Source organism: Jatropha curcas, chromosome 7 (genome assembly GCF_041381405.1).
Source record: "Jatropha curcas cultivar XTBG-Jc1 chromosome 7, XTBG_Jcur_1.0, whole genome shotgun sequence".
Lineage (NCBI taxonomy): Eukaryota > Viridiplantae > Streptophyta > Magnoliopsida > Malpighiales > Euphorbiaceae > Jatropha > Jatropha curcas.
The window spans coordinates 9,973,458-9,993,112 of NC_143157.1; positions in this window are offsets into that span (position 1 = coordinate 9,973,458).

Below are 19,655 nucleotides of genomic sequence, written 5' to 3' on the forward strand. Positions count from 1 at the left end.
TCATTCAGATCTAGGACACAGATTTCATTCATTTCCAAGAATAGCTCGAAAGGATCGATCAATTCTTGGTCAGAAACAATAGCATTTACCCCGTGATTTGGTAAAGGGTTAGTGCTAATGTTTGGTTTGCTTCGTGGAATAATCGAACCATTATCCACTAGGTCTTGGATGCGATTTTTGAGGGTCCAACATGCTTCAGTCTTGTGCCCATATCCCTGATGATACTCACAATATTCATCGGCTTTGTAATTCCTTGGCAGTGGGTTGGGTGGTGGTCTTGCTTCCAAAGGTTTGATATAGTTTGCTTTAACAGCCTCTCGGAATACCAAAAGGATTGGCATTCCGAGATCAGTGTAGGTTCTTCTTGACTGACTGCCAGCTCTCATATTTCCCACACGTAGAGGATTTGTGGGAGTAATGCTTGCCACTTCGTGGACTTTGCTAACTTGACTAGGTTTTTTGTATTTTGAGGCCCCCGATTCTTCTTTTAGTTGCCCCATTTGAAGTAAATCCTCCACCTTTGTAGCAGTGGCAATGAGCGACTGGAATGATGGTAGATATTGAGTCTGTAACTGTTGTTGATAGACAGGCAACAAGTTTTTTAAGATTATGTCCACCTGTTCTTGTTCTGAAGGTCGATTGATCATTTGGGCGGCCTTGGCCCTCCACCTCGTAAGGAACGAGGAAAAGGGTTCATTGTTCTTTTGTTTGGTAGTTTCTAGTTCTCTTCGAGTAACATCAACTTCTATATTATAGTGATACTGGGAATTAAAAGCATTGCAAACATCCTCCCAGGTCTTCATCTTAGAGCGGTCCAAACTGACAAATCACCTCAAAGCAGCACCAGTCAGGGATTGTTGGAACAACTGAGCAAGGAGCTCGCTGCTTAATCCAAATGGGTTAAGGGCGCCCACATACATTTTCAAGTGTGTTTTAGGACAGGTGGTTCCATCAAACTTGTCCATGTTTGGCATTTTGAACTTAGTAGGCAATCTTGCTTCGGGGAACAAGGACAAAGAGTCCATGTCCACCACCTCCTTGTGGGTCTTTAGAGCAGTAACAGACCTTTCTAGTAATTCCAGTTTTTCTCTCATTCATTGGGCTTCCAGCTCAGAAGCAGTTTTGGAGGTCATTTCATCCAAGTTAGGGTTTGAAGACGTAGGCGCAGAGCCAGGTCCTTGGTTGGAGGCAGCAGGACCACTCCCCCCAGCGGAGGCCCCACTTCCATTACCACCACTTAGTTCAGCTAATAGGGCGGTTCTTTGGGCAGCCAATGCCTCATTCATCCTAGCCTGTATTCTAGCTTCCATTTGTTCCATGAGGGTTTGGATGTCAGCTAGTGATGCCATCGGTGTAGTTGAGGTTGGTGATAGCACTGTAGGTGTGTCTGGTATTATTGTGGTCGCTTGCACAGGGGGTACCTGTAAGTGTAAGGGTAATCGCATTAGGGTATAGTGGGCGGTATTGTGTGTCAGAATAACTGATATGAGGTAGACTGACTCTTTGTCCAACTGTGCATGACTGACAAACAGAAGGATATTTTGTGTTTTTCTTTTTCTTTTTTTTTTTTTATTTAATGCTTATGGTATGTCGTGAATGCGCACACCAACACGTCATAATTTATTTTAATGAGATGACTCATACCATTGGGTGCATATAGTCCTAAAGGATAAGTTCTATAGGCTATGACACAAATAGAGAATCGGCTTATTAAGGGACCCTTGAACCTTGAGCATGGATATAGCTAACCACATGTGAAACAAAGAGTTTCGCGTGGGTCCAACGGTACGCATACTCATGTGCCACCCCCAAAAGGATTAGGGATGGTTTGCGGTAACAGGGAGGACGCTTTGGCTGTCCGTCGGCATAATCAAAGAGACCTGCCGATCAGTGCTACTTGCTATCCAGACTCAGAAGTTTGAACAGAAAGAGAAGAAATTCATTTGAAGTTCATTTTTTATGCAATGGAGAAAAGGATTCTCAATCGTGCAAATAAATCAACAAGTTTTAATGTCTTAATCACATTTTTCAATTAAGTCCGGATTTATCAAGTATTCTTAAGGAAAGAACACTTGATTCGTATTAGGGTACCCTGCAAAACAAAGCATAATAAAATGATGCCTTAAAGAAAGGCCGGTTAGTTTTCACAACAATTGTAGTCCACTTTATGCAAATTAATTACAGTATCCCCAGTGAAGTCGCCAAACTGTGAACCCCTTCCCCAAAAGCACATAGGCATGTGATGCATATGATGAATGAGAAGAAATGCACGTGAGTGTGTGAGTCGCCACCTTGTTTAATTATTTTAGGGTAAACTAGGAAAAAACCCTAAGTGACTCCATTTTTAATTAACCTAGTTACTAGATTAATTATCCCAATGTTTAAGGCACAGTCTGCAAACCCGAGATGGATCCCGAGACTATGTCATGCTGATGAACTAACCGATGGATGAATGCTTTGCAAGGTGAATGATGTAATTGGACCAAATGGAATGTTTATGTGATTTTGACTTGCCGCCCGGGGTGAGATCCCGAACGTGCCTACGTACTTCCGTTTGAATGGAAGATCAAAGTCAACGTAGTTCGATAGGCCTTCTTTGAAGGGCTTTGAATGGGTATGCTTTATGCATGAGTGTGTATGCTTTGTGCATGATTTTGTATATGCTTTGTGCATTTTGTGTGTATGCTTTGTGCATGATTTTGTGTATGCTTTGTGCATTTTTGTGTGTATGCTTTATGCATGATTGTGTGTATGCTTCGTGCATTTTTGTTTAGGCATTTTGCCAAAGATTGATTGATTTAGGCGTTTATTGCCAAAAGATTCATTTTGAGGCTTTTAGCCAAAAGAGTTGATTTGGGCTTATTCTTGCCAAAATTGGTGTTCGGGCTTATTATTGCCGAAAATGATTTTTGTCGAACGATTTGTCGCCAAAATCGTTGATTTTAAGGCTCTGAGCCGAAATTGATTGATTTTAAGGCTTCGAGCCGAAAAAGTGTTGATTTAAGCAATTCGTTTGCTAAAATGTGTAATTTAGGCGATTGTCGCCAAAATGGTTGATTTTGAGGCTTTTAGCCAAAATGATGTGATTTAGGCAATTTGTTTGCCAAAACGATGTGACTGGGCGATTGTCGCCAAAGTAATTGATTTTAAGGCCTTTGGCCAAAAAGTGTTGATTTAAGCAATTCGTTTGCTAAAAATCGATTAGACCATAGGCAATTAGTTGCCAAAATTGATTGATTTTAAGTGTAGGCAATTTTGTTGCCAAAAAAACGTGATTAAATGAGGCCGTTAGCCACAATTATTGATTAATTGGACTTTTAGGCGAGATTGTTCGACATAAAGGCAATCGAACCATAGTTATTAATTAACTAGGCTCTTTAGCCAATATTGTCGGATTTAAACTTTAATACCACGATTATTGATTAACCGGGCATTTAAGCTTAATCAAATTAATTAAGGCAGTTTATTTACCAAAAATAATGACGTGAATGCATTTATGCAATTGTAGAATTATTAAGAGTAGAAGAGAAATATGCATGAAGTGCTAAAATTAAATAGGCAGAGTTTTGTTTACATACCTGATTTAATCGACGACCGCTTCTTAACTCCAGATTAAGCTCCTTGCATAGGAAATATTAATTAATTTTAATTTGTTTAATTTTAATGTCCAAATATCACAATAAAAATGCAATAAAAATTAAATTAAATGTAAAAACAGTAAAGAAAACGCAAGGAGCGTGAGAGGGAGAAGGATTCGTCCGTCAAAACAGACAAGGCGCACCAGAAATAGGCTGAAAATGGTCTATTTACAGGCCCCGCGCGCGCTGGGCTTCAGGCCTCGCCCGCACGCGCTGGGCGGCAGGCCCCGCCCGCGCGCGCGCGCGGGGCAGCAAGCCTCGCCCGCCCTGGGCGGCAGGCCTTGCCCAGGAAGTGGGGTGGCAGGTGCCGCCCAGGCTGGGCGGCTGCTGCCGCCGTGGCCGGCGGCCGGCGCCGCCGTGGCCGGTGTGGACACCGTGCCTCGCTCCGGGGGCCTTTTTGGGAGTTCTGGACCTCCGAAAAATATTCCGGGACCTGTTCCGCGATCCTCGCGATATTCCGGACGTTTTAAGTACCATATTGACATATTTTCGGTAAACTTCCGAAATAGCCTCCGGTCCGGCCGGACTGTTTGCAGTCCGGAAAAACAGGCTTTCTGAGCCTCAAAATTTGGGTATTCACAATAGCTTAACTCATTGATTTCTAAATCTTATTCCTAATAATTAAGCCGTAAAATAATTAATAACCTTGCCCCTACAACCTATAAAGATTAGGCTCTGATACTAGAAGGGAGCTATCTGGAAGTGTGGAAGGATGGAGGAAGAGATGTATTTTTAGTTTAATTGTGGAGTAAAAGGTATGATTTATTAAGTAGGTCTTGTTATTTAACTAGATATTCAAAACTTGTAAAATATCAAATGCTTGAAACTAAAAAGCAATAAGTAGACCTTATATTGGGAAGATAATAATAAAATGGCAAAGACTTTAACCTTGGAGATGCATGTTTAATGGTAAACATAATTCTAATCTTTGTATCCTAAAATAGTAACTACAAACTTGAATAAATGGTCCATTGGTTAGGAAGTAGTTCAACTTTAATTGGAAAAAGTTACAACTTTAACTTCAAAGTACAAGTGTCACACCCGACTCCAACCACTAGAGGAATTGTCCACTTTGGATCAAGCCGAATCCATCTCATACTGGATTGATAGGATCTGCACGGTTTTGTGCTGCAGGTGAAATGGGGAACTTCCCAGGTGATCACCCATCTTAGGATTTCCGTTAAACAAACACACTTAACCTTGGAGTTCTTCCAACTCTGTAAGCCATTTCACCAAAAGGCGTCTCGTGGATCAGTTTCCTCCTTTTAGGTATATGATTCGATTCATTCTTGTGTTCTGTAATCAGGATATCACAGGCCCACTAGCATCTGCGTGGTTCGTTCTCGAACCATACATCTACTGGAGGGGGTTTGACTTTGATACCAATTGTCACGCTCGTTTCCAACCAATAGAGGAATTGTCTGCTTTGGATCAAGCCGAATCCATCTCATACTGACTTGGCAGGATCCGCATGGTTTTGTCCTGCAGGTGAAATGTGGAACTTCCCAAGTGGTCACCCATCTTAGGACTTTCGTTAAGCAAGCACGCTTAACCTTGGAGTTCTTCCAACTCTCCAAGCCATTTCACCAAAAGGCGCATCTATTAATTAATTTCTCCATTTTCAGTATATGATTTGATTCATTCCTGTGTCCCGCCGAGATATAACAACAAGCAAATTGACACATTACACAAACCGACTTTAAATTTGTTCATCAAATCTTTTTCTATTTTGTAACTCCTTATCTGCTGCCATTAATTGGTAAATTACAAATAATTTTAATTTGAATATAACATCTTTTCTTATTCTAAACTATAAGTTGATTACATCATGTCATTACCATTTATTGTTATTCTTATTATTTAATGTCTTATTTTTTTCACTTGATTTATTTGTGATCCAATATCTGTAGATAAAAATTGATCCCTATGTTTATATTTATCAAAGGGTAGAAATAGGGGATAGAAGAATTCTTCAGTACTGATAATAATTAGCCCCTAATTAGACCCTAATAATTATTTAGTTTATTTATATTTCTTGTGCTAATTGCATGCAATTTCACTTGTAGCTAAATCTTTCAAGTCCTAAACTATTACTTCAAAAATATATCATACATAATAAGCTTTTTGAATCATCTAATATAATTGATATGGTCTTTGAATGCATGACCAGAATATAACACTTAGCTTAAAAAAACTACTTTAATATTCTCTTACATCCACTCTCATTGGTCAATATATGATACTATGAAATTCGCAAAACAATATTCACAAACAATAGGACATGGAGATCGCACTAGGATGCACAACAGGTGGTTGCTCCATTCTTGTCATCTTCTACATTAACGAATTGAAAAACATTAAAACACACTTTGATTTAACCAAAATAGACCACTATTTAATTAAAACTTCATAATTATTTAACGAAAAGAAATTACTATTTTCCATACTAGATTTTCCAAATAAAAAAAATCACAACAAACAGTTTTCCTATGTACCAATTATGGTCTCCTTAATGTGTAAAGTGAAAGATGAACAGGGTGTCTTGAACAAATAAAGCATGATAATTAAAATAAAGAAAACAAAGATAAAAAAGAACAATTATAGAATGATTAACAAGGAGACGTCAATCAACTTTTAATAATAAAAAAATTAAATCAAATTGTAATTACCTGTGAATCTTCACCCGATGAATGCAGTCGAATCTGAGAAGAGGATAGGATAATACAACAAAGAGAAGAGATGAAAGGGTTTCGTGGAGGTTTTTTTTGTTCAATTCAGCTGGCATCTCTAAAAAATGGTGCGCATTTGGGCGCTCTAATATTTTTCCCTAAAAAATTATATGGTTAGCGCCAGATATTTAACAATCCGCCCCTAATTTAGTGCCTCTAATAATAAATATTTGAGGCATTAAAATATTGTGTCGTAATATTTTTATCCCTACCGCTATATAGAAGTGCAATTATATACTATCTCAAACAATTGCCTCTAACAAAATTTTCTCAATATATAAAGGTAGGCTTAAAAAACTGCCTCTATAAAACTGTCGCCAAAGGCCTATTCTTTTGTAGTGTGGTCATTTCACTAGATTGAACTTTCCATGCAATCATTTTCTAGATTGGCTTTATTTAGTCAAACTTAACTTTCCTAATCTAACTATTTTTATCCCATTTATCAAATTTCGTTATCCTTTTCTTTTCTCCAAATTTTGACTTCATCTCCATGACTCACAATCAATGTTTATAAAAGTGAGATTATTGGAAATACTTAGACTTTAAATAGATTTCAGAACCAAAATAATAATAATCTGTATGCACATGCATTTCATAGTATACTGTGTATATAACACATTCAAGAAAACTTATTTTAAAACTAATCGACAATGTCAGATCTGTAACACCCACCGCCGGTCCCAAGAGACTAAAAAATGGATGCTACATTCGGTGGTGGAGGCACCTTCCTAACTAACATATAAATTATATTAATAGGTTATGAATTAGAAGTGATTTAGTATTTACAAGTTTAGCAAATAATAATTTTCTTTTGAAATGATTTGGGAGAATCCTACAGAAAAACTGCAAGAGTTTCCCTTAAAAATTGAACTCGCCAAATTTGTGAATACAAAACACTCCCAAATTCAAACTCCAAACCCCCATCAAACTCCAATAATCAACACAACACAAACAAGACTTCTATAACTTCATAACTATAGAATCTCTCATTAGTATCATAATCATCATCAATTAAATGCATTCATTTATATATATCAAATCCTAATATTCCAACCATGCCAACTGACTTAAAAAATAATTTATATCCAATCATTAAATAAGTCTCATGCTTAACTCCAAATATATATACCAAAATAATTTAGCATCATGCTTAAGTTATATAACTCGAATAACATAATCTCCAAATAGATAATAATTATATATGCTATAATTCTTAATTACATAAAACTAAATCTACTACTACCAAAATTGTCTCTTCTGCTTTGATGCTACTCTTCTGGTCTTTGAGAAGCAACCACGGTCTTCAACCTGCGCGTGATAAAAATCAACGCGCTGGGTATAAAACTCAGTGGTGCTCATAAATCACATAGTTACCAACATTGCTATGGCAACATACTTAGAACATAAATTCATAGAAAAGTTCACAATCATAAAATCATTTGAATGTTCAACATGCTTATACTTTTATAGCAAACGAAATATCAAACTAAACTTACAATTTGATAACATATATAACTTTGTCCTTTCATATCATATGTTCATTACTTTTGACATTTATTTTATCAATAAGCATGCTTTTTAGCTTAAAACTATGTATCAAATTATCATGCTTTAAAGACTCATTTGATAACATAATCATTTATTCCTAAACTAAGATTAACTAAAACAAAATAATCTCATTAATTTAATTTCCTTAAAAATATTTTCTAAAGGGGCTCGCATACACTTAGGAGAAAATGAAGCAGATAAGATTCATAAACTTATTCATAATGGCCTTATATGCCAACATAATCATACGGCTTCAAGAGCCTATCATAACATATGGAGCGCGTCTGCTCTAACATAAGACACCCACGTGCCTAGCATATGATCATAGTTTCATACATAATGGCATCAACTGCTGAGCATGCTCATCTTACATAATAAATAAAATCACACATCAAATTCACACCAAGTATATTAGAGCCCAAAAACATATCTTTATTCTTTTTAATTCATAACATTTCTCATAAAATTCATTTTCTTTAGTTTTCTTAAAATCATATTATATGCTTAGTTTAGAACTCAAGTAACTCAATAAAGTTTCATGCTTAAGCATGATATCTAATCATAAAGAACACTTTTCAAACTTATGTCTTATTTTCATCAAATAAATCCTAAAACATATAAATAATCAAGAGAATTTCATCACACATGATTCATACATACCTTTATCCAAATAAACCTATGATTCAAGTCATAGGAAATTCCTCATTTCTCAAGGTATAGCATAGCATTTCATCCAAACTTCTCACACGTATATTATTTACCATCAAACAAAAGCATGTTATCATTTAAAGGTATGTTATAATTCCAAAAGATGACTTCTCCTATGTTATGGCATAAGTAGGAAAAAGTCTCATATTTGATTTACTAAGGCAAATCAACTCTCTATTCATTCTAACGTCATGCATTTAATCTTAGTAGCACATTCATAACATCATTTCACCTCTTTAGACCTTAACATGTCAAATCCCCAAATTTTAGCTTACTTTAGTCAGGGAAAAATTATGAAAGACAAAAGATACAAGGTAGAAATTTTTACCACATGCTAAATACTTATCAAGCATCATTTTAAAAGCATAAACAAGCAAAGAAAACAAGAAAAACTTAAGGCCCTTTTTCCTTAGTAGGTTCAGTCTCTCTTGGAAGAAGAAGAGGAAAATGTCTTCCTCTTCAATCAAACATGTAGTCATGCTTAGAAATCACCCAAGAGCATATTTATTCAATCAAAATTCAACAATTCAAACATTTCATACAAAATTCTCAATTTTCACATAATTGCATAAATTCTCAAAATTCAAAAATGGAAAGAGGGAAAGTATATTTATGAACGCTAACCTCTAAAACAAGCTTAGATTAAAGCCCTCTAAGCTTTAAACCTTAGCTTTCCCCTTATCTTTGGTGGAGGGTTCCCCAACCTCTACATAAATAGAAAATAAAAAATCAAAATCAAGAAAATAAATAAAAGAAGAATTGGAGCATGAATGGACATGGAAATGCTAAAAGAGAAATCAAAACCCAAAAATAAGAAAGAAAATCGTCAAAGTACTTACTTGGCTTAAGTAGAGAATCTCCAAATTTTTCTTGAAAATAGTCACCAAATATCACTACCCAAGCTTAATTCTCCAAAATTAATCACTTACTTAAGGTTTAATGGAGTGAAAATTGTGTGTTTAGTAAGTAGGAATTGAAGAAAAACAAAGAGAAGGGGAGGAAGAAGATGACGCCTAAGAGAGGAGAAAAAGAAGAAAAGGAAAAGTTGTTGCTCAAGTGAAAAACATTGACTTTTATAGTCAGTAAGGGCATTTTAGTTATTTCCCACTACTTCCTTAAGAAGTGACATTTGGGTGGTTAAGAGTAAATCAATGGTACTCTAATCTAATACCTAAATATATTTTCCAATTAAATTCCTGCAAAATATTATTTATCTCTACAAAATTCTTTAATTTACTCCATAAAAAAAATTTCTCAAATTTCCTTAATTAAAAAAACACCATAATTCACAATTCACCAATTATCTAAATTCTCCAAATAAATTCATTACTTACTTTCTACCCAATAAACCATGTATGCATGCTCTAAAAATATTAAATAAAATATAAAATATAAATAGTAATTTTTCCAGATTGAAATAATACCGATTCCCGGACCGATGGTACTATTCACAAACCAGTAAACTACTATTTCATACACAGAAAAATAGGGCGTTACAAGATCATTCCTTGGAAACTTATCACAAGTAAAGAAATTTAGAGTTAGTTAGAATAAAATCTTACAACATGTCTTAATGAAAATAATAAAATAACCTTATGCTTGTCAAAGACTTATCATATCCTTTCAAAATTAGAGTTCAATGGAAATCTCAATTAACTCAAGTTATTAAAAGAAGTCAACATGATATTTTCAGACATTCAAATATAAACTTTTTCCTTTAAAAATTTATGTCAAATATTGTTTAGCATTGGCATGTCAGTTGGATTTGGGTTTTAATGCTTCCCATCTTATAACTGCTTTCATATTATAATTATAATATGTTTTCTATTCATTTCCATAACACTATATGTTCTTCTAATACCATTTCTATATCCATTACTATCTTGCTTATATTTGATGAAATATTTCCCATTTATTCCAAATATTCACCTTATCCTTATTACCTCTCAATTCAAAGGTTTATAGTAAAATTGCTTAAGTCCTAGCCTTAAGATTGCCCCTCTTAGTGTATTTATGGCACATCATAGTCAATCTTACCTTCCAAGCGTTCCATTAAAATGATAGCCTCGCAAAGTGGGCAAATTTTATTATGTTATTTTCATATAATTTGTATGAATGCATGTTGTTTTTATATATTTTACGTTTGCTCGTATTGTTTTTGTTTCAAAGTGATTATAGGAACACAATTTGAGCAAAGGAATGAAAATGCTTGTGTTATATAGAAAAGAGGACCAAAAAGTTGATAAAAAATGGAAGAAAATTGCTCAGCAGACTTCGCGACGCGAAGGATGTCGCGTTGGAAAGAAAACAGGCCAGTCGCGAGCGCTACCTGAAGTCGCGCGCTCAACCTACATACCAGAAGACTAAGCAGGCACCAAAATGAAAATCGCAAGTGTGACATTCATATGCGTGAGCGCCAGAAGCACTCAAGCAAGTCAAAGAGTTTACAAACAAAAGTCGCGAGCGCGACATTAATCTATGCGAGCGCGAGAAGCACTCCTGAGAGGTAGAGACTTTTAAAGCAAAAGTCGCGAGCGCGACCTTTAACCTCGTGAGCACGAGTCGTGTTTCTAGGAAATGTAATTGCTGTCTTTTCATCAGAAAAACATGTCTTCCCATGCATGGATCAGGACTCTTCCCAAGAGAAGTCACCTCAAGCACCTTTTGGCCAACCAATCACCATCATAACCAACATCATTCTCCTCTTCTATAAATAGCAATCAAAGTAAAGGAAGAAGATATCGAGATTCAGATACAGATTAAGATTAAGACTTTGAAGATTTAGATTGTGTAAAATAGAGAAGTGTGATAGTAGTATTTAGAAGCAAGTTGACGAGAGTCACTTGTTATTGATTGTGCCAAGAACATCAAGAAGTTCCTCGAGGTGTGACACCCTCCGGAGGCTTGAGTTTGATTACTTCTTTCTCTTGTTTTATAGACTTGTTGTATGTTGTTCTTCATAACTTTTCTATGCAAAGCAACAATTTAAATTGGTATCATTCAATAAAAGTTCCTTAAGTTATCTTTTGATCTTTGTTTAATCAAGGTTACTAAATTATATTCTCAGAAAGAAATAGTTTAGTAAAGATCAAAGAGATTTAATTCACTTAGTTGAATTTACATATGCATATTTCACTTATTTTGTCAAAGTTAAATCTGTCTTATTGAAATAATCAAAGAATAAGTACTAGGTTTAATATTTAATAAAATAAGGTATTTATTATAAGTAGAAACACATATAATAGATAGAATAATTCTATACCGAGAGGTTGAATTATATCTTACCATATGTGATTAAAGAATTATTTATTATATGTTACAAGCTTTGGCATAGAAGGAGAAAATCCTGTGTATGATTAATTATTCTAAGTATATTACTACACACTTATCTATAGAATTAAATAATAATTAGTTTTAGTATAACTAGAAATTCAATCAAATTATTCCATATTTATATTTCTGTAAACATACCATTAAGAATAAAGTAGTAAAGTGGACTTAACCCGTTCCTCGTGGGATCGATCTTTTTATTACTACGTTGTGATACGTATACTTGCGGGAACTTAAAAGAGACGCAACATAAAATAACCTAGACAACTCCTAAAATATGTACATTCTAGCTTGATTATGTACCATTCCTTGGGTCTTTAACTATTTAGGTTCATTCCCACAATTTTCCTTTTTCATTTATGTACTCAAGAGTCTTATATCCTCAATACAATTATAACTCATTTTTATATCTAAACTATCATTTCCAATTATCCTAGTATTCATACTCTTAACTTAGTATTAAGCTCCGAATGTATTTGTAATCATTTCATTTAGTAGTCTAATTCAATTGGCCCCATGATCTACACATATATAGATAGCTTCTTAAAGACAGTTATCTTCACATTGTTATATAATATAGGTTCTATATTAGTAGGTAACTTTTCAAATCATTTATCATAACATGATTAAGTCCAAAATCAAATTAGATTCAAATTCAAATAGCCAGTACATGCTATAGCCAAAAGGTTAATATTTTTGGAATTTCAACACTAGGCCTTATTACCTTGTTGACGCGTGTTTTTATGCCCCCACCTAACCCAATGAGGATACGAGGATGCAGAATGAAGGGTTGTTGTTATCCAGAAGTTTTTTAACCCAAGAATTTAAATTAGACTAATTCAAATGTGTCTGAATTGCATAAGAGTTGCGTCACACAGCTATCAGGTGTGTGTCGGCATTGTCGGTTGCATCACGCAACTCCAATTTAGATGACGTCACTGAGAATGCCGACATAACGGTTTTTCATTCTGTTTGAATACGTGGCAACGGTCCAGAAAGTGAGCTGCGTCACGCAGCTATCGGGTCCGTCACGCAGCCATAAGGTGCGTGACACAACTATCCCCTGTTGCCCTACTTCTATAAATACATCGTTTTATCTCTTATTCGGGATCGGTTTTTAGGGCGTCAAAACACACACTTACGGCTAAGTTTTTCTCCAAAGACTCTTCTGAGTTCCCTTGAAGAAAAACAACCATTAGATAATCAATTAGGTTAAAAATGAAAGTCATAAAAAAGAAAAGAAAGCAAGAGAGAAAAGGTGAGCGTTTAAATCCTTGTGGACAAAGCTTCTGGAACCATTGAACTCTCATTCTTTAAGGCGTTTAAGCTGTTTACAATCCTCAGTCTGAGGGTTAGGTAATCCCTTTAAACCTTCGCTTTGTATTTTATTTATTATTGTTTATTTTGTTACTGTTTTAATAGCTTAATCTTAGTTAAACGATATTCTGTTCATTATTGGTCATTTTTAGATTTTATTGAAGTGTGTTTAATTAAAAGAATGATTTAAATAAGCTGTTTAAAAAGTAAGCACGGACCATAGCAGTTGCATCACGCAGCCAGTAGATCCGTAACGGACCTGGCAGATGCGTGACGGAGCTGTTCATGTCCAAAATATTGTTTCTGTACCCAGACCAGTTGCGTCACGCAGCTATCAGATCCGTAACGGATCTGGTGGTTGCGTCACGGAACTGTTCATATTCACGATTTTATTTTATTTTTAATATTCTATTTTTTAATTGTGGATCTAAAATATACAGTTGACGAATCTGGAGTTTTAAGAACAGTTAGGTCACGCGACTATTAGATCCGTCACGCAACTGTTCTTCCAAAGAACAGTTGCGTGACGCGACTGTTCTAGGGTTCCAAAAACATTTTTATTCTTTCGAAAAAATATAAATTTTGTACAAACATAAAATTTAATTTTTCCAATAAATCCGAAAATGACCAATTATGAACATATTATAATTTGATTAAGTTCAGAATGTTAAAATATAATTATGCATGATTTCGGATTTTTTTTGGGCTTTGATTTCAAATTGGGTAGAATGTATTTTTAAGGTTCGGTTTGTGGCCCGCCTTTAAGCATAAGGCAAGAGCGGGTCTTTTATTTATTTGATTTAATTGCCTTGGGTTGGATGATTTGGATGAGTATGAATGTGATACTTAGATTTGATTGGGACGATTAAATAATTTTCCATATAAGAACCCGGTTCGATTCATTCGGGTTGGGTTTAAATAAATAATTTGGCTTTTCTAACTAAAATAAATTAGAAATTGTAAAGTTAAAAGAGGCCAGTTTTTCTGGGCGTCGGCTTCCAACGGGCCGACGTACCCAATTCCCTTACCCAGAATCGCCTTGGTGCGTCTGACTAGTTTTCTAAATAATTAGGCCTTTAATAAAATTGGGTTTAAAATGGAGTCATTTTTATAAAATAAAATTGGAAACGGTCCCATTGCCGAAATAATGGGTGGCGACTCAAAATGTTTTATAAGACCGATTTATCGGCATCATACTCAATAAAAGGTTTTGTCACCACTGTTCATAAATAAAATCACTTTTCCATTCGAAAACAAAAATTAAACGTTCTTCGTGTCGCTCGGGGGTGGTGCGAAAACAGATTGGCAACTTCACTTGGGAAGCATCCACTAATCCTCGGTTATTTTTTTTAAAATAACTAGTTGGTTGCAATTAGGAATTAACTCTAAACCTACATTTTCTAAAGTTGTAAATAAAATTGGTTAGAAAGCCGTGGAAAATTCTTTTATCGTCATTGTTTGTTTATTTGCTTTCCTTTTGCTAAGTTCTTGCATTCATACTGCATTTCTCTCTTCTCACCACTTTCTACCCAAATTATCCCTCGGTATCATTGTTAACTTTGAAGGTGGATCCAGCCTAAACCTTGCGTTTTAGGCACATCCACCCGAGAATTAGCAATTTTCTAACCACAAGCCTAGTACCTTTAAAGGTACGTCAAAAGGAGTAGGCCCACTTGAAAGCCCGAATCCTGTTTGCAGAACCCGGACTTTGTAAGCCCAATGGACCAAAGCCCATGCATGTAGTTGAAAGCCTTAGTCACTTCCCATAAGGAAAACCCGACTCCGTTTGCTGTTGTTCTGTCGCATTCATTCCGAGAGTTTATTTCGCCAATCTCAAAAACCCCCTACTGGTTGTCGAGATTAGACCAAATCTTAGGAAACAGATGTCGGAATGTATACCAACGGAACTCGTGTGTGGGAGAGATAAGGTTGGAAGGCATGCATTTCCCAACTCCCGTTCCCCTGTGTGTTATAAACTGTTCATATGCTGTAACATTCATTCATCACGTAACGTTTTCGTTTCAGCCATGCATTAGTAAGGGCTAATTTTCGGTATGGACGTTTGAGCTTGCTTTTGAGAGTGGACCTCTAATTTGTTTTGAATAACATAATGCAATCGTTTATAGTGAATGAATACCCAAAAAGAAAAGGGAGTTATAAGGGGGTTGCGATTCCTTTGTATTTTCACATTTCCCGCATTATCTGAAAGTAAGCGTGAGAGTGCAAAAAAATATAATCAATCAAGATAAGATCCTGCTTGGGACCATCTGTTCCAAGGCAAAAATTAAGGACACCAAAAAAAAAAAAAAAAAAAGAAATATCCTGCTTGGAAATTCTTTCATTCCAAGGCAAAAATGAGGGACTCAAGAGAAAATGGCCGACCGTAAAATCCAGAAGGAATGGTCGATGACAGATAATGCCAGAAATGTTTGAGTACAAAGTAAATTATTGTTGTGTTATTCATGCCGAATTTTAGGTCCACTCGTCGAAAACAAGATCTCATCTCCATACTGATTATTAGCACATTAGATTTGCATTCTTCATCCTATGTGCCTCTATTTTTCATGCATGCATGCAGAACCTCTTTAACTCAGGTCCTTTTTATCAGCCAAAATTGATCCGTCCCGGGAAATCACTTCGAGAGTTTGGCGCCGACAGCCTTGTCAATGCATGGTCAGAGCGTCCCCAATCCCCGAGCGTGCTCCGGTTAGTTCTGTGGTCAGTTCAAGTTCATCTCATTCAGTTCCTGATTTAGATCCGGTTATAGTTGAGATGGCTGACAACACTGTGAATGAGACTGGCTTTTCTCCAGCCCAGTTAAGGGCTATAACTGATATAATAGCCGCTGCTTTTGCTCAAGAGAGGGCACAGAATCAGGTTCCTCCTTCTTCAAGTAATCAACCAGCTTCCCCTATAGTTGAAGAAAGGGAAACTCCAGAACCCGCTTTGGGTAACCAAGCATCCGCTGATAATGTTGGTCCAGCTGAGAATGATCTGGTTAAACAACTAGCAGAACTGAAGGATAAGGTGGAGAAGATGTCTATCTCGAAAGAAAAGGACCCAGTCACCAATTTCCATGTGGCTGAATATTTCTTGAAGCCCACAAACTCTACTTCTTCCAAGACCTTCAAGCATACCCTATTTGAAGGAGATAATGACCTGAGGTCCCATTTGTCCGAGTTCATTCATGTTGCTCAGATGAACCGGTATGATGAGGAGGATGTGTTATGGGCATTTCCTCAGACATTGCACAAGAGCTATAGGAGATGGTATGATGGCTTGGAGGTGGAAACACAGAGAGATTGGGTCAAACTTCAGACTGCTTTTCTCAAGCACTTCAAGACAGATGAAAGTGATGAGTTTAGTCTTCATGATCTGGAAAGCCTAAAGCAGGGGAAGTATGAAAGCTTCTCCGATTACTATAGAAGATGGAGGACAAAGCTGTTCATGGTCCAGACAAGGCCAAAGGATTAGGAGTTGATCAGGATTTTCAGTCGAAGCTTGTTACCGTACTTCAAGGAGAGGATGTTGGCTCAGCCTCTCACCGACTTTTCTCTGGTACAAAGGGCTGGACTGAATATTGAAGAGCTGTACAAAGAAGAGGAAAAGAAAAACCGAGGGTTTGGTAATTACCGGTCTTCCCACAATGGTCAGAATAGAAGTGCTGGTAATGCTGCTACGAACCAGTCGGGGAGTAGCAATATAGTTGGAGCTGTTAACGAGAAAGTGAGAAGGGAGTTCACCGATTTGGGTAGACCTTTAAGCACAGTCATGAGATCCTGCATCAAGAATGGTGTGCTGGCAAAATTGCCGATTGATTCGTGTAAACCTATTCAGGGTAGATTTGTTGATCAAGACTGCGAGTACCACCAATACAAGGGTCATTCTACTAATAATTGCTTCCAGCTCAGGTATGCTATACAAGATTTGATAGATAGTGGGAAGATCACCAAGCCTCCTGAGCATAGCAAGCCAATGCCCGGAAACCATTAAAGTTAGTTATAATGAGCAAATTGAACAAGCTTTTAATTCTGCTTTTTGTTTTTCTGAATGTTGTTTTGAGAACAATATGGATGGATTTTATTTACTATTTCAATCAATGGGAATGAATTTTGATTACTTATTTTCTTACTTCTCGTGATTGTCACGTTCATGGCATTGATTATACCACACGCATATTTGGCATAAATGCATTTCATCATTTTGCATTTAACCTAAGCACCGTCAAATATCTCAAAATAATCGAAATCGGATCAGACTTTAAGCTTGAGCTCAGAAACGATCTCCAAGAATGTCTTAAGAGGACTTCAGATGTTTTCGTCTGGAGTTATGCTGATATACAGGGGGTCAATAAGCCAACTACAAATCATTTTGTTCCTACCAATCCGAACATCAAGCCAGTTGTGAATACTCAAATTTTGAGGCTCAAAAAGCCAGATTTCCCGGACTGCAAACAGTCCGGCCGGACCGCAAACAGTCCGGCCGGACCGCAAACAGTCCGGCCAGACCGGAGGCCATTTTTGGAAATTCACCAGAAGTATGCCAATATGGTACTTGAAACGTCCGGAAAATTACGAGGATCGCAGAACTGGTCCTGGAATATTTTTTAGAGGTCCAGAACTCCCGAAAAAGCCTCCGGATCGAAAAATTAGCAAACTCGCCAGCCGCGGCGGCGGCGCCTGCCGCCGACCACAGTGGCTCAGGCCACCGGACACGGCGGCTCCGGCCACCGGCTCCGACGACCCAGGCTGCCGGCCGGCGGCAGCGGCCGCCCTCACAGCGGCAGCTGCCGCCCTCCAGTCCGTTTTTTGCCTATAAATTGGCCCCAATGTCTTCATTTCATGGCACTCAGTTTGTGTTGACGGACGCTCCTTCTCCCCTACGCTCCTTGCGATTCTTTACTGCTTTTCTGCGTTTTAATTTAGCTTTATTGCTTTCTTGCTTTGTTAATTGGTCACTAAAGTTGAATTAATTAATATTCCCTTAACGAGGAGCTTAACCTGGAGTTAAGAAGTGGCTGTCGATTAAATCAGGTACATAAACGAAACTCTGCCTATTTAATTTTAGCACTTCATGCATGCTTCTCTTCTACTCCTAATTCTACAACTGCAATAAATGCATGCATGTCATCATTAGGCAGATAAACTGCCTTAATTACATGATTTTAGACTAAATGCCCGGTTAATTAATAATCGTGGTATTAAAGCCTAAATGCGACAATATTGGCTAAAGCCTAGTTAATCAATAACTATGGTATGATCGCCTTTATTTCGAATAGTTCGGCTTAAGTCCAATTAATCAATAATTGTGGCTAAAAGGCCTTAATTAATCACGTTTTCTTGGCAATAAATTGCCTACATTGCAATTCAATTGATCTCTTTTGGCAAACAAATTGCTTATAAGTAAGATTAATCTTTTTTAGCGACAAATCGCTTAAATCAAAGTTTTGGCAAAAGCCTTTAATTAATCAATCTTTTGGCTAAAAGCCTTAAAACCAACCAATTTTGGCGACAATCGCCCAATCAAACACTTTTGGCAAACAAATTGCCTAAATCAACTCATTTTGGCTAAAAGCCTTCAAATAACCAATTTTGGCGACAATCGCCTTAATCACATCAATTTTTTGGCAACAATTGCCTAAATCAATCTTTTTTGGCTAAAAGCCTTAAATCAACATTTGTGGCAACAAATGCCTAAATCAAATCAATCAATTTTTGGCAAAATGCCTAAACAAAATGCACAAAGCATACACACACTCATGCATTAAGCATACCCATTCAAAGCCCTTTAAAAAAGGCCTATCGAACTACGTTGACTTTGATCTTCCATTCAAACGGAAGTACGTAGGCACGTTTGGGATTTAACCCTGAGTGGCAAGTCGAAATCACATAAATTGGTCCAATTACTTCTTTCACCCTGCAAAGCATTCATTATTTGGTTAGTTCATCAACATGACATGGTCTCGGGATCCACCTCGGGTTCGAAGATTGTGCCTTAGACGTTGGGATAATTAATCTAATAATTAGGTTAATTAAAATTGGAGTCAACTTAGGGTTTTTTCCTAGTTTACCCTAAAATAATTAAACAAGATGGCGACTCATACATTCACGTGCATTTCTGCCCTTAGTCATATGCATTTACATGCCTATGTTTTCTGGGAAGGGGTTCACACCAGTAAAGCAAAAAAGAAGACGGGTCAGACCAGAGTGGCAAGATAAGATCAAGGCTAAAGTTCAGAAACAGCTAGATGCAGATTTCTTAGAGGTAGTGCATTACCTTGAGTGGTTAGCAAACATAGTCCCCGTGCTCAAGAAGGACGGGAGACTAAGAGTCTGTGCCGACTATAGCCTCGCCTAAAGATGGCTTCCCTCTTCCACATATAGAT